Genomic DNA, 13,113 nt, shown 5'->3' with positions numbered 1-13,113 from the left:
ATACGCGTGACCACGTGCTGCTTCCATAGGCTGAACGTGTGAACATGAGTGAGCATGTGTGTTGTTGCCAACCCCCTGAAAACATGAAATTGTGTATTGTCACAACACAGGTGTACAGAGGTGTCCACGCCTGGCGCGTTTTCTCCAAACACCTGAAAACATGTGAAAATGCATCTTGTTGCAACACACGTGAACACGTGCGTTGTCATCAAAGCCCTGAAATCATAAACAGGTGTTGTAACCAAATGCCTGAAAACACGTCTATTCACGTTTTCTCACAACACGCCTGAAAACATGTTTTTTCACAACATGCCTGAACACACATGAACATGTGTTGTCACCATATGCCAGAAAATATGTGATAATGCATTTTGTCACAACACACATGAACATTTTCATGAAATAAATAATAATGAAAAAATATTTCTTTTATGTGTTAGCTTTATCTCCGCTCAGATTAACTTTATTGCTTTCCCAGCAGAAGCTGAAGTGCTGTTCCCACTGCTGCCCTTGTGTGTTGGAGGACAGATGCAACATATGAAATACGTCTGATAAACCTCGGAGAACTCATGAATGTGCATTTATGTTTTCATGCATGAAAGGAGTGCCCTCAAACTATAAAGTAATCTTGCTTTCAGCATTTCTCAGTCCTAGAGTCCTCAGCTTGGTAAACTAAATAATGTCCTGTTAGCATGGATTTGCATTTGAGCATGTAATGAAATGCCACCAAATGCTGATACCACTGGTTATTACATGTTGCTCAGATGAGATTTATCAATTAAACAGATACAGTTTTTCTTCTCCGCATGGAAAGAGACTTAAGATTCAGATGCATTTCATATACTGGAGTTATTAACCCCTTCTATACCTGCTGCATACTCTGCTGCCACTACTGCTCCTTTCCCTGGTAATGGCAGAGATCTCTGTAGACATAGTGTAAAGAGTGTGTAGAAATAATGAATTATAAGCTCATGAGTACTTGTTTCTGCTGTGCAGCTGAGACTGAAAAAAATAGAAGTTATTCATATAATTTCACGTGATTACTCAGGCCATTCAAACTTAACCAGTCTGGCTAGCGTTTTGAATACAGACTATTCCTAGTAACATGGCTGCAAAGGATACACAGCTCAGGGATTCCTGTTATAAATTTTTTAGGGAAATCATTCTGAAAGAAGAACTTGCTTAAATAGATCATCTTTCAGCTGTTCACAGACAAAGCTACAAACAGTAGGAGAACATGCTTGTGGTGTGCAGTCCATGGAATTGTAGCAGTTATTAGGTCAAGTCTAAGCAAGTGCATGAGATTTTGATTTCCTCCTCCTGCTGTTGTCCCTTTTGAGTTACTTGCACAAAAGCACCAACCAAATCAGATTTCACACAAAGGGATTCTTATCAGCACCTTCCATGTTACACAGGCAGATGAAAGAGAAGATATTTCTGATAACATATAAAGTTATTCTATTTCTAGGTCGTTCAACAGATTCACCACCACACAGGGAAGGAAATCAGCTCTTTTGACTCTGCCCCTGAGACAAATCCCCAGGAGACGAATCATTCTCTTTGTTTACAGTGAGTCTTTGCTCTCTGCTTTTGACTTCATACACAACTTGACACAAGCTTGCCAGGCAAATGCTATTCTTTTTATCTTGCTTTAATGTGCTCAGGGATTTTTCTTTTTTTCTTTTCTTTTGTTAGCTGGCTTTGTTTTGGATTGGCATTTTGTGGACTCTCACAGTCAAGACCTCTGAGATAGTTCTATAGCCCAGCGTTACTTGCTGCTCTCCGGAGTTCAGTGATACAGGGGCAAATAGGAGTTTGGAGGAGGTGTGAGGCTCAGAAACAAAACAAAACAAACAAACAAAAACAATAACAATCCAATTTTCTTGTCAAAATGACAGAAATACACTAGGTTATGCTCCCAGGAATGTCCTTGGGTGATGCACTGAATGCTGGAATCCAGTGGTTTGCTCCCAGGTTTTTAAGGTGCTGGGAAGGGGGCCCTGGGAGCCCTATATCTTGCTGCCCATACCTCATGTGCTGTGCAGCCACCTCAGCTCTCCTGGGGTAGCCTTCAATGTGAGGCTACCTCATGAACACCTCAAAGCTCTGTCATGCTGCATCTGTGCTTTGTTTATGACAGCTCCCATCTTGCGGAGCAGCAGGAGGAGGCCTGTGAGGAACACATGCATCATTAGCCCCTCCAGCAAGTGCAAGATACTCAGTTTGCTTGGTGTTGAGTTGGGCTGAGCTGTACTTTGAAGCTCTCAAGGACTGGGAAATGCTGCTTCCTTACCTTGGGTTGTTGCAAAACAGCTTTTAATGGTTGACAGGTATTTTTGAGAAAGTAAATAAGGAACTCTGTGTTTTTTCAGGGGAATATGTAGCGTGCCTTTTTGAAACCACCAAGTAAAAATTATGCCTGTGGTTTTGCAAAGAAAACTCTCACTAAGCACTGAAGAGAGGGGCATGGTTTTGTGGGCCAGCAGTAGGGTACAACTTTACTTGCAGCAGCACAGGCAATGAAGCTGTGTTGCCTGTTACCCGCAGATGTCATGAATTGCATGGCCACAGGATGGCCTAAAGGAAAAACTTGTCCCAGTTGCAGCAGAAGTTTTGGAATTTAGTAGGAACCTTTAATAAGGTTCCTTGTTAATCCAGCAGCAAAATCATTTCCCTCGTGCGCTCTGTGACAAAGACAGAGAATAAATATTCTGGGCTGGAAGACCTACAAAAGGAGGCCTGGTTTTACAGGCCCTGGTTTCAGGCCCCTAGCAAGGGATTGCTTCAAGCTGTAAGAAGTCCAACCACTCCTTGTTTAACCTCTTCGTTCTGTCCAGAGCCTCCGGCTGCTGTGTTCATGCCCTTCCCCAGCCAAAATGGAGCCAGGTGGAGAGAAAGCGAGGCTGTAGACCAAGAGAACTCCCTCTTACAGGGCTTGGAGAGCAGAGAAAGTATCAGAGAAAAGCAGGAGTGTCTCTTCCTTGGGCTGTTTCACACTCTTTTGGTATGTACTTACCCCAATGTTTGATGATTGTTAATGCAAGTGTTCCCATGCTGTGGATTTTACTTTCATAGTAGGAGGTTAAAGTTTCAGCTTCTGATGGATGTAGCTTTTTGTAACTATCAATAAAAGCAGTGGTTGAAGGTGAAGTCCTTGAACTCTAAATTGGCTAAGATCCAACTATTGAATCTGCTTGCATTGGTGTGCTACAGTTTATAATTAGTCTAATCTCTGATAGATTATAATTAATATCTGTAAGGACAGAAATTAGACAAGTGGTGCTGAGACTACTGAATCATGTGATAATGGTCATAGGGAAGAGTATCAGAATTTTGTTGCTAGGATAGCACCCCTCTTCTGGAGGAGGAAGTGTTGTCTCTTTCCTGATGCTAACAACTTTTCGTGGCAGGACAGCCAGTCTTCATCACTGGAGAAATGTGTCTGTCACTGTGTAAAACCAGTGTGTCTCCTACTTCGTGCAACAAACAGAATATAAAAGACCACTCATTTGGATGCCAAACAAACATACTAACCCCTTGCAGCTGGGTTGTGATGAGAAGGATTTTGCTTGTTATTTTTTCTGACAATGCTTAGGTAGTTCTGGGTACACAAAATTTATGGAGTCCATAAGACTTCTGCTCTCCTCCCTTGCTTGTGAGGAGCGTGGACTTTGTGTTGTGAAAGACAGGTTTTTACAATGTAAACTAGCTGTGATGCAGCTACATCACCAAGGCTTAGGAAAACAAGTTTATTTTGCTCCTTTTGATGGTGCTTAATTGAGAGGGGCTCATGGACCTTGTTTTTCATTCCAAGAAAAACTGTTTCTATTCTTATAGTGGAAGGAACTACATAATGTACCTAACGCTGAGCTAGCTGTTGTATTGCCTGATACTGCTTCTCAGGAAAGTCACATTAAAACCATTATAAGACTTGTGGCCAACCCAGGACTTCTGCTAGAGCAGGACAGTGGACCTCTTCCACTTGTATAACCAGTGCTTGACAGGCAACTTGTTTTCTGTGGCATGAGTCTGTGCTGGAACGGATGGAAACAGTAAACTAAAACAGATAACTCTTGGGATAATGTGGTGAAAATTACCTGAAGTAGCACCTGTTACAGTACCAAGTAAATTTGTGGGACCTTCACCTCTCTAGCATTTTGCCTGGTCACACTTTTATCCCTCTTCCTCAGTGACATGCATCTTAGAGGACACTGCCCCAGAGAAGCTGCTGACTGGTCATGATGCACCGCCTGGGATATTTTATTTTCTGCAGCTGAGGTTGTGGTAATTTGTCCTGTCCCTGCTCCTGCCTTCTTCCCCACAGCCCTGTTGCATGCTGTTGTACTCCCATCACCCTGTAAGCTCACAACAACGCCTTTTACTAGGGAATGAAGGGACTCTCCCAGTGTCTCCTCCTGTCTCCCTAAGGTCCTGTGCCAATTCTGTTATGGGGCTCAGCAGTATGACTGTGTAAACTTGCTTGTGGTTGAAATTATGTCCTCATAATCCCAATAACAGGGGTGGTGGGACCATTTAAACATTAACTGTTGTGTGACGGGCATAAGGGGTAATTATGGCAGGGTGTTTTTGTCTAAACAAACATTCTCTTATGAACTTACATAAGCATACTTGATAAGGGGGGAAAAAAATTAGATTTTAAAAGAAATAAATTCATAGCACAGATTTTAATTTGGAATGATGCCCTTCCCTGCCCCAACCAAACAGAGTATCTGCATACTTAAACTGGAAGGTGACTGTCTGGGGCTAATGAGGCCCTTGTTCTGCTCTTGGTTGTGCTTCTGGCTGGCAGGCTGAACTTCTTCAGGCAGCCTCCCTTTTCTCCACTTAAAAAGGGTATAAAATGATATTGACTCAATTGGCAAAGTGTGTTGAGGTGGCATCTCCGCTTCCCTGAGGGACTTGTGGCAGGTCAGAGGCTTGATAACAGCCAAGAACAAAGATGAGGTGTCATCTGGTGTGCATATGGAAGCGCTCCCACTACAGACACTATTTGACATACAAGACCTGAGCTAAGCACTTCACGTGAAAGGTAACTGCAATGGAAGCACACAGATCACTTCGTTCATGGTTACTTCCTTGATAAAACAACCTGTAAACTGTGAAAACTCTTTCCCTTAGCAACTTTTCTTTTCTCCAACAGCTCCTATTGTATGAATATTCTTATCCTATGTCCTGATAAAAATGTGTTATTTTGAAACCTTTTGCTGGTAACAGCAAAACCTTTTGCTGGAAACAAAACCAGTTATGTCCTGCTCATGCTTTCTAATGACATGGTTCGAAACCTTGTATGTGGACACACTCTGACCTTAACTGGTACTCAGACTGTAGTCTTCCATGAAAACACATAGCTGTCACTTGGAGATTAGTGATTCAATAAGATGACTTCTTGTTGTTGTCACCTTACTAATGAAACAGATTTGCACTATATGCTATCAAAATTTCATTACAAACTATGCAATGTAATGACTAGGTTTTTTATTTATTTATTTATTTATTAAAATACAAATTAGAGCTACACCTCCTGCAATCTGGTTACTTTAAGACTTCAGAATTTTTTCTTGGTCCCCATTCCTAGTTACTGCAACTGTCGATAAAGAAGACAATCCAAATCTCTCAAAGCTCAGGAACATGGCAGAAAATAGTTTCCCAAAGGTCACAAGTCGTTCCTCTCTGTGAGAGAGGAGCAGAGGAAGAGATTAAAAGCTGACATGGGATGTTTGCAGCTAATGCTACTGTCGGTGTAGTGTTGGCAGCCTGTGGCTCTTGGGGTGCTCTGGAAAGCTGTACCCTCTGTTTAGCCCCAGAGCATGGATTCCTTCATCCTTGTTTAGTCACTCCGGGCCCTCTTAAAGGTCAGCTGGGAGAAAACAGGAATTGTCTCCTCCAGAGGAAGGTGCAGTGTCTCTCTCCCCATTTGGCAATGCAGAAAAGGTCTAGATGGATGTGTATCAAGCACGGTGGTAGAGAGAAGCTGCATCTTCTTTCTTTTCTGCCTTCCCCTGCAGTAATTTTATTCCCCAGATGAATGAGTCAGGCTTAGTATCAGTTTTATTCCCAACAGTCCTTGATACTCAACTTAAACTCAAAACCAACGCATATCCCTCATAGCCCACAGCTTTTTCTGGAGCTGAGGAAAAACAGAACTGATGTCGTTGGCTATTGTTATACGGTGATGTCTAAAATAATTGATTTTTGTAGCAGTGAATTGATTGCACTACACTTGTAAGTACTTGGATTTTATTATTTCTATTTATATAAATTGAGAAATATGTTATATGAACTCAGATGGAGTGAGCCTTTTTCCCTTTTTCTTTTTTTGGTTATTTTCAAGTTCCTAAGCCTCGCTGCCACCCATCACCTCTTCCCCCAAGTCCTCCAGCGGAAAACGCCAAGGCAGTGCCTGCCAGGAATGGACAGTGGCCAGTCTTGGAATAAAAGCCAGGTGAGTAAACACATGCAGACCCCCATGCTTGCCAAACAGCAAGGTCTGCAGTGAGGGTGGCACCTTTGTCCTCACTCCCTGCTCCTCCTGCCATGGTAAGCCACTGAAGCTTAGCATGAAGCAGCAATAACCTGGTGTATAGACAGCAAGAACCTAAATGCTTGGTTTCTGATGAAAGCTGAAATTAGCTATGCTGGAGGTAGGCTGGATGTTTTTTCCCGTTTCTGGTTTTCTTCTTTGCTTCTGAAGTGCTTGGGCAGCCAGTCTGTTCTCTGTCAACTCCCACTGTTACTTTTTTCCCCTAAAAACAATATTAAAAGTCCTTGTATCTTGTTCTAGTATCAGAGAGTAGCCCAGCATGCAGTGTTTTGCCTGTCTGGGTTTAAAATTCTGCTAGCAAAGACACTGCTCCTGTTGTATGCTTGTATCCTCTAGCTGCTTACAAGCAATCCCAGTGAGCACAGCACAGCCTTTGACTGGGTTTACTCCATCAGAGTAAAGCTTTCTTTTTTTTTTTTCCTTTTTCTTTCAAGCAATTAAATGTCTGAAAAATAGAAGTTCATTGAATGGAGCACAGAGTGCTGCTGAATGTAGAGCTGCTGCTTATTAAAATAAAACAAACTTTTATTAAAGTGGTACAGATGTTCTCCATCTTTGTTCCGTAAAAATCAAATTAAGGAAATCATAATGTTTCGGATTTCATTCAGACCCTGACTTAGCAAGCATCTGCTACCCTGGGGAAATTGGTATGAATAAGGTGATGGACAGAGGACTCTTCCAAAAAGATTCAGGAACCTAATGCATGCTTCAGATATTTCTGTCTAAATGCAGATCCTTAAAACCTTTCTGCTGTTGTAGGGGACATGAAAATCTAACTCTCAGCCTCAGCAATGTGCTGTTTTCAGGAGTCACAAATTCCTCCACCTCTTTTTGATTTCTCACCTGTGGGTTGTGATACAAGCATCTGTATGATGTCAGAGCTCTTCACAAAACAGTGGTGGCTGCTTCTTATTCGCTCATTTTCCAAAGGGAAGATCACATCTATTTATTGACGTTCACATCTCTTTACTGCCCAAGGACACTTCAATTGCTCTCTCTCCCTTCTGTGGAGAATGCCCTAAGCAGCTAACTGGAATCTGCCCTGAAGTACACACTGTTACAAGTCTTCCTGGCTTAAAGTAATCAATTACATAATTATGAAGGTACACGCACTTGCACACTAGAAAGCCTGACTCTGTGGGGTGGTTATATTGTCATTCTAGGCCCCAGTTCTTATGCCAGGATGTTAAGGTTTATTTATACATTTATTTATGTAAAGTTAGTATTTGGTGAATTCGGAAAGGAACAAAGGCAGCATATTGAGCCTTCACAAAAGCTTGTATTAATTCAGCTCCAATGTTTGGGACCATTACGTGTACACAAACACACTCTAAAGGCCAAGCTCCAAATACTTTTAACTGAGAAAAACATGTTGCAGGCAGCACTGTTCCATTGCAAAGCAAGCACGCTGTTGCTATTGCCAGTGCTTAATGGAAAGGAAACACTCCTTTTTGCCTGTCCATAGCAGGTGTTGCATCAGACTAGGATGTTCTTCATAAATGAAGTATCATGCTAGTGTGTTAAATCTGTGTTTCTTAAAGACAAATAGAAAACATGAAGCAGAGAATGTTATCCTTCTGAATTATTTTCCGTAATTTCAGGGCAGGAAATTCTGATCTGTGTTGAACATATAGCCCAGATCAGAATGGGAACTGTATCCCAAGTATTCAAGATAGAAAACACACTCTCTGAACTTTTTGCCACCTAAAGGGTGATGCTAATTAACTTTACCACTATCTTCAAATATTTCTTAAACTGGTATTGTTTAATATGTTTTTCCCCACTGCTTGTCTATATCACTTTGACCAGGGTTACAAATCATTACTGTGAACTTGTGCCATTCTTGCATGTATGTAGAAATACAGTCACTGAAAGCAGCTGATGAAACTTATGGTCACCAGGACAATAGTGTTAAATCCTAGAAAATTTGCTTAAGGCTACACTTAGCTCCTAGAAGGGTGGCTTTTGCATTTCTCATTGGACCTCCTAAGGAATGTCCTTAGGAATGTTGGACCTCCTAAGGAATGTCCTTCAGACGTTGCTGTATCCTGAAGAGACAGAACAAGCATGTGGTAAATTGTGTAGTTTCAGCCCAGTGTAATTTCAAGCTGGAGACTGTTAATTCCCTGCAAGGAATCTGTTCTTTTGAATGTCCAAACACACACTCAAAATTTCTTTTGGGGGCACCTGAGATCTGCTTCCAGTGTCTATTATTTTATGAAGCTGGAAATAAGCTTGTGTGATAGGGCTGCCTTTATTTCTGCCTTGGAGTTTTACCCTCTCCCAGAGCTATGCCACCTTCCTCAGAGTGTTTACGTCCCCTCCCCAGGAAACGATTACTAATCATGTCTCATATGCATTTAAAACACACAGCCTCTTACAAGAATGTTTATAAGTAAAACAGCAGGTGAGCTTGTTAACTCCATCTGCTGCTCTTTGCATGGAGTGTATGTTTTGTAAACAAACTTTAATATCCTCTACTGAATTAAAGTGATGTTTTCAACAGGAATACCCTGAGTATAATCATGATATACATACATGGCCTTGTTCAAAAAAAAAAAAAAAAAAACAACAAAACAACAACAAAAAAAAAACACACAAAACCCAAAACAACAGTAACTACCATCTGCTGCTTTCCTTAGTAAACATTGTGATATACATGTATCATGAACTCAATTACACAGATCACTGGGGCATGTTGTCCTAGTTGCTGCTTTTTTGAAATAAGTGTTGAAATAAAGCTTTGCTTCAGGTGTAGCAAACCCATTACTGAATGCTTGTCAAAGAGAAAGGACTTGTTTCAGCTGGCTGTGTGTGCTCCCTTATGTCAGTGGGACACTGCCTAGGCACAGCTAATTTGTTTCTTATTGACTTGTGTAATTATAGGCAGGGTTAATAAACAGCACCAGTTACTGCAGAGTCTATCCCCAAATGTTCTATCTTTCTCAGTAAGTACCCTGATTCTGTCATCTGTGTTTTGCCAGGCCTGTTGAGAAATGATATTTAATCAGATCCATTTTTTGCCCTAACATTACCCCTGGGGTTCACAAGCCTCATGCCTGGTTTTAGAAAAATACTCATTTATTTAGAAAAATGCCAGCCAGAAGTGCTGAGACACTGTGAATGCAGGGGAGGTAGAGGCAAAAGAGAATTTTGCTTTCATGAGGAGAAAATCATAGAATTGCCGCATGGCTTGGTTTGGAAGGAACTTTAAAGACCATCCATTTCCAACCCCCCTGCCACAGGCAGGGACACCTCCAACCAGCCCATGCTGCTCAAAGCCCCATCCAGCCTGGCCTTGAACACTTCTAGGGATGAGGCATCCATGGCTTCCCCAGGCAACCTGTTCCAGCGCCTCACCACCCTCTGAGTGAAGAATTGCTCTCTAATATCTAATCTATATCTGCTCTCTTTCAGTCTAGAGCCATACTTCCTTGTCCTATCACTGCGCTCCCTGACAAAGGGTCCCTCCCTAGCTTTCCTGTAGACCCCTTTTAGGTACTGGAAAGCCACTTTAAGGTCTCCCTGGGGCCTTCTCTTCTCCAGGTTGAGCAACCCCAAATCCCTCAGCCTGTCCTTGGTCACCCTGATCATCCTTGTGGCCCTCCTCTGGACTTGCTCTAACAGCTCCTTGTCTCTGTGCTGGAGGTCCCAGAGCTGAAAGCAAGGCTCCAGGTGGGGTCTCATGAGAGCAGAGCAGAGGGGGAGAATCACCTCCCTTGCCCTGCTAACCACACTGCTTTTGATGCAGCCTGGGACATGGGTTGCTTTCTGGGCTGCGAGCACCCTGTTGAAATGTGAGATTGGAAGCTGCTGGGGAAGATCAGAAGGAAAGCGGGACTTGGAATTCATGGAGAGATGCTTAAGTTCATTGAGCAAAGCTATTGGACTGAGATATAGAGAGCATGTGAGAAGAAAGGCAGAAAAGTGGCAAAAAGAGTCAACAAGCATTTAAGGAATGGAGTGTGGGAAAGAAGTTTGTATTTCTCTTCCTTCACCCAAGAAATCACAATCTGTTCATTAAAGAAATGGCAGAAGCTTGAAAGCTAAGAACTCCAAGGTTGAGATGCTTGTTTTAATTTGAGTCTTTTTGGATATAAATAACCTGAAATAGTTCTTAATTGTACACTAGGTGTGATAATGCAATGAACAACTTCTGCTAATTGAATGAGGAAAGCATCTTTTATGAGGGGAAACAAGTTACAAGTCTAGAGGTAATCTGTGATGCAAATCTAGGAGGAGAACCATAATCATGGTATGATTCCTAATTTATTGCTCACAGGGTATGTGTATGTATTTGTTTTATTCTACATTCACAGAACATACAGGCAGACTCCTATCATCCTGCTTTGCTATTGGTTGTAAGTTAATGTTGGGTTGATACACCTGAAATGACTGCATTTTAATACCTTCTCTCTATTTTGGCCAGTCTTCCTTCCCCTCCCTATCCAAACTGACCTGCTGTATTTAAGCAGCTAATGTGGGAGGAAGGAAACTTCTCTGTGTCAGTTTTGCACAGCAAAACTCCTGTTGACTGCAGTGGAAGAAAGATCAATCTGCAGTCTTTCTCTTTCTATCTTTTTTTTTTTTTTTTTTGGCCAAAGTACAACCACATGCTGTGTACATGAACCTATTGCATTCAGCAAGACACAAATAGAAAACATCATAAAGTTCCCAAGGCCTTTTAATATTCAGGAGGTGTCTATGTTTGATGTGGTGGGCACATTGTGCCTGATTTGTTACACCTGTTTGTTTCTCACGTGAAAACCACTGGTGCAAAACTGCAGCCCATTGTATTAAGCAGACTGGTCTCTTGGCAGGTTCATTGTGAGTAAATGATATGCCTCTCGCTGAGTAAGACCTTGATGAACTTGTATCAAAGGACTTTCAGAACTCATTTTAGGAGCATGATGTGAATTATATGGAGCAGGTGTGAGTGCCAGAGGAAGGTGGAGGTTGGTGTCACACTGCACAGCTGAAAGTCACCCACCATCAAGTTTGCTTTTCATGTGCTTGGCCAGTGTGAACTCTACTGGAAACAGGAGGCCCTCTGAGGCTATGGTAAGCCTGAAGGCTTTCCAGATCAAATCAGTTGAATGACTCCACTGCAGCTGAACAGAAGAAAGGCTTCATAGCTTTGTAGGGGAAGCAGGTTACAATCCCAGCATTGTGGTGCTACCTTCTCTTAGGAGGGGGTACTTGGCTTCAAGTCAGATTGTGCCGTGCCACAGGTGGTGAGGGAGAGTCCTGTAGGTAAGCAACCAGCTACCCTGACTAGGAGATAGGGGAAATGTGCACCCCCTGTTTGGCCCTGGGGAAATGACAACATTTGGATTTGTATCCTTTTGTGCTATAGGTGTTCTGTTAGAGCTGCCCAATACCTAGTCTGTTTTCTCTTGGAAACATAACATTGGTGATGCCCTATAGGGCACCTACAGAACATCTTTGAGGGACAGCCTGCAGCTTCCTTTCCAGCAAAGTTCATGAGCTGCTACAACTGACAGAGTTTTTGTAGGTTGGGGGAACGGGGGGTTCATGGAAATTCTTGTTTGCAAAGCAATTCTGTCTGGCTCCTAGTGGTTAGGTATCGAACACAGACAATAAAGTGAAGTGGCAAGTTACTCTTGTCACTCTGTATACTGAGGCACTGATGAGTTAATTGTTTTTCTTCTGGTAATGCCCCTGCATATCCAGTGTTAGATGCTGCAGAAGGCGCCAAAGCCTATAGTAGAAATCCCAGTACACTTGATAGAGACTGTATCTCTAGTTCAGTATGGAAAGAAAAAAAAAGAATCATGAAGTGGCAGAACTTTGGGCAGCTGTGCTCTATGAGATGCTCATGTTAATTTTTTTATTTTTTTTTTTTAACTGGGTTAGCTCTCCTGTGTTGATCCTCCCTTGAGGAAGGGAAGCCTTCCATTTGCAAAACACTACCATGGAAGACTTCTCCATGGTAGTCCTATTAAACTAAAATAGGGGCACTTAACCATGAAAATTCTGTACCTGCCAGGTGGAAGTTTAACTCGTTAAATCTATCCAGGTCCAGCATATTTTTAAAGGTGTACAGTCAGGAATAGGTATTCCTGTAGTGGTTTTAACAATGTTTTGTTTTCAGCAATTGGGATTGTGGGGAACAAAAAAAAGTAGCGGGAATATCAATTACTAAGAGTGTCAAAAGGAGTCTGAGAAACTGCCACTCAAAGCAGACTTCTTTCAAAGCTAGAAAAGCTATGCTAGAAGCAGTGAATTTCTTCGCTATGTTGGGACAATCTGAAAAACGTCGTAAGCTTCTCTACATGTTTCCAAGTACTTTAAAAAAAAACGGGAAAGATGGATTACAATGTTACCCTATATCAGCATCTCTTATGTAATTATAAGGCAGTAAAGTTACAAAATTCAGAACCTGTTTGATTTTATTTTTCATAGAAGATTTTAAATAGCACAGTGTGTAATAACAGTCACTACTTATAAAGAAGAAAAATGCTTTCTGCCAGTTCTTAAAGGTTATGTTTGCAGAAGCGACCTTGGTTAGGGATTTGCATTTCAAAGCT

General features: G+C 41.9%; 1 protein-coding gene across 9 annotated transcripts in view; it reads left to right on the top strand.

The window, feature by feature from the left end:
• The window catches only part of LOC116485357 (transmembrane protein 170B-like), a 40,435-nt gene that overhangs the window by 4,590 nt on the left and 22,732 nt on the right, over nucleotides 1–13,113 (top strand). For 3 of the 9 annotated variants that reach the window (XR_004252858.1, XR_004252860.1, XR_004252861.1), the window contains exons 3-6: nucleotides 482–622; nucleotides 1,469–1,569; nucleotides 2,838–3,004; nucleotides 4,191–6,463. The gene's annotated coding sequence lies outside the window, so the exon portion shown is untranslated. Of the gene's footprint in view, nucleotides 1–478; nucleotides 623–1,468; nucleotides 1,570–2,837; nucleotides 3,005–4,190; nucleotides 6,464–6,996; nucleotides 7,090–13,113 lie in introns of those variants that run through there. The other 6 variants (XR_004252864.1, XR_004252865.1, XR_004252863.1 and 3 more) reach the window with 6 other exon arrangements.

Source organism: Aythya fuligula, chromosome 2 (genome assembly GCF_009819795.1).
Source record: "Aythya fuligula isolate bAytFul2 chromosome 2, bAytFul2.pri, whole genome shotgun sequence".
Lineage (NCBI taxonomy): Eukaryota > Metazoa > Chordata > Aves > Anseriformes > Anatidae > Aythya > Aythya fuligula.
Note: the sequence above shows the minus strand (reverse complement) of the source record. Positions and strands in the feature narration are given on the sequence as shown.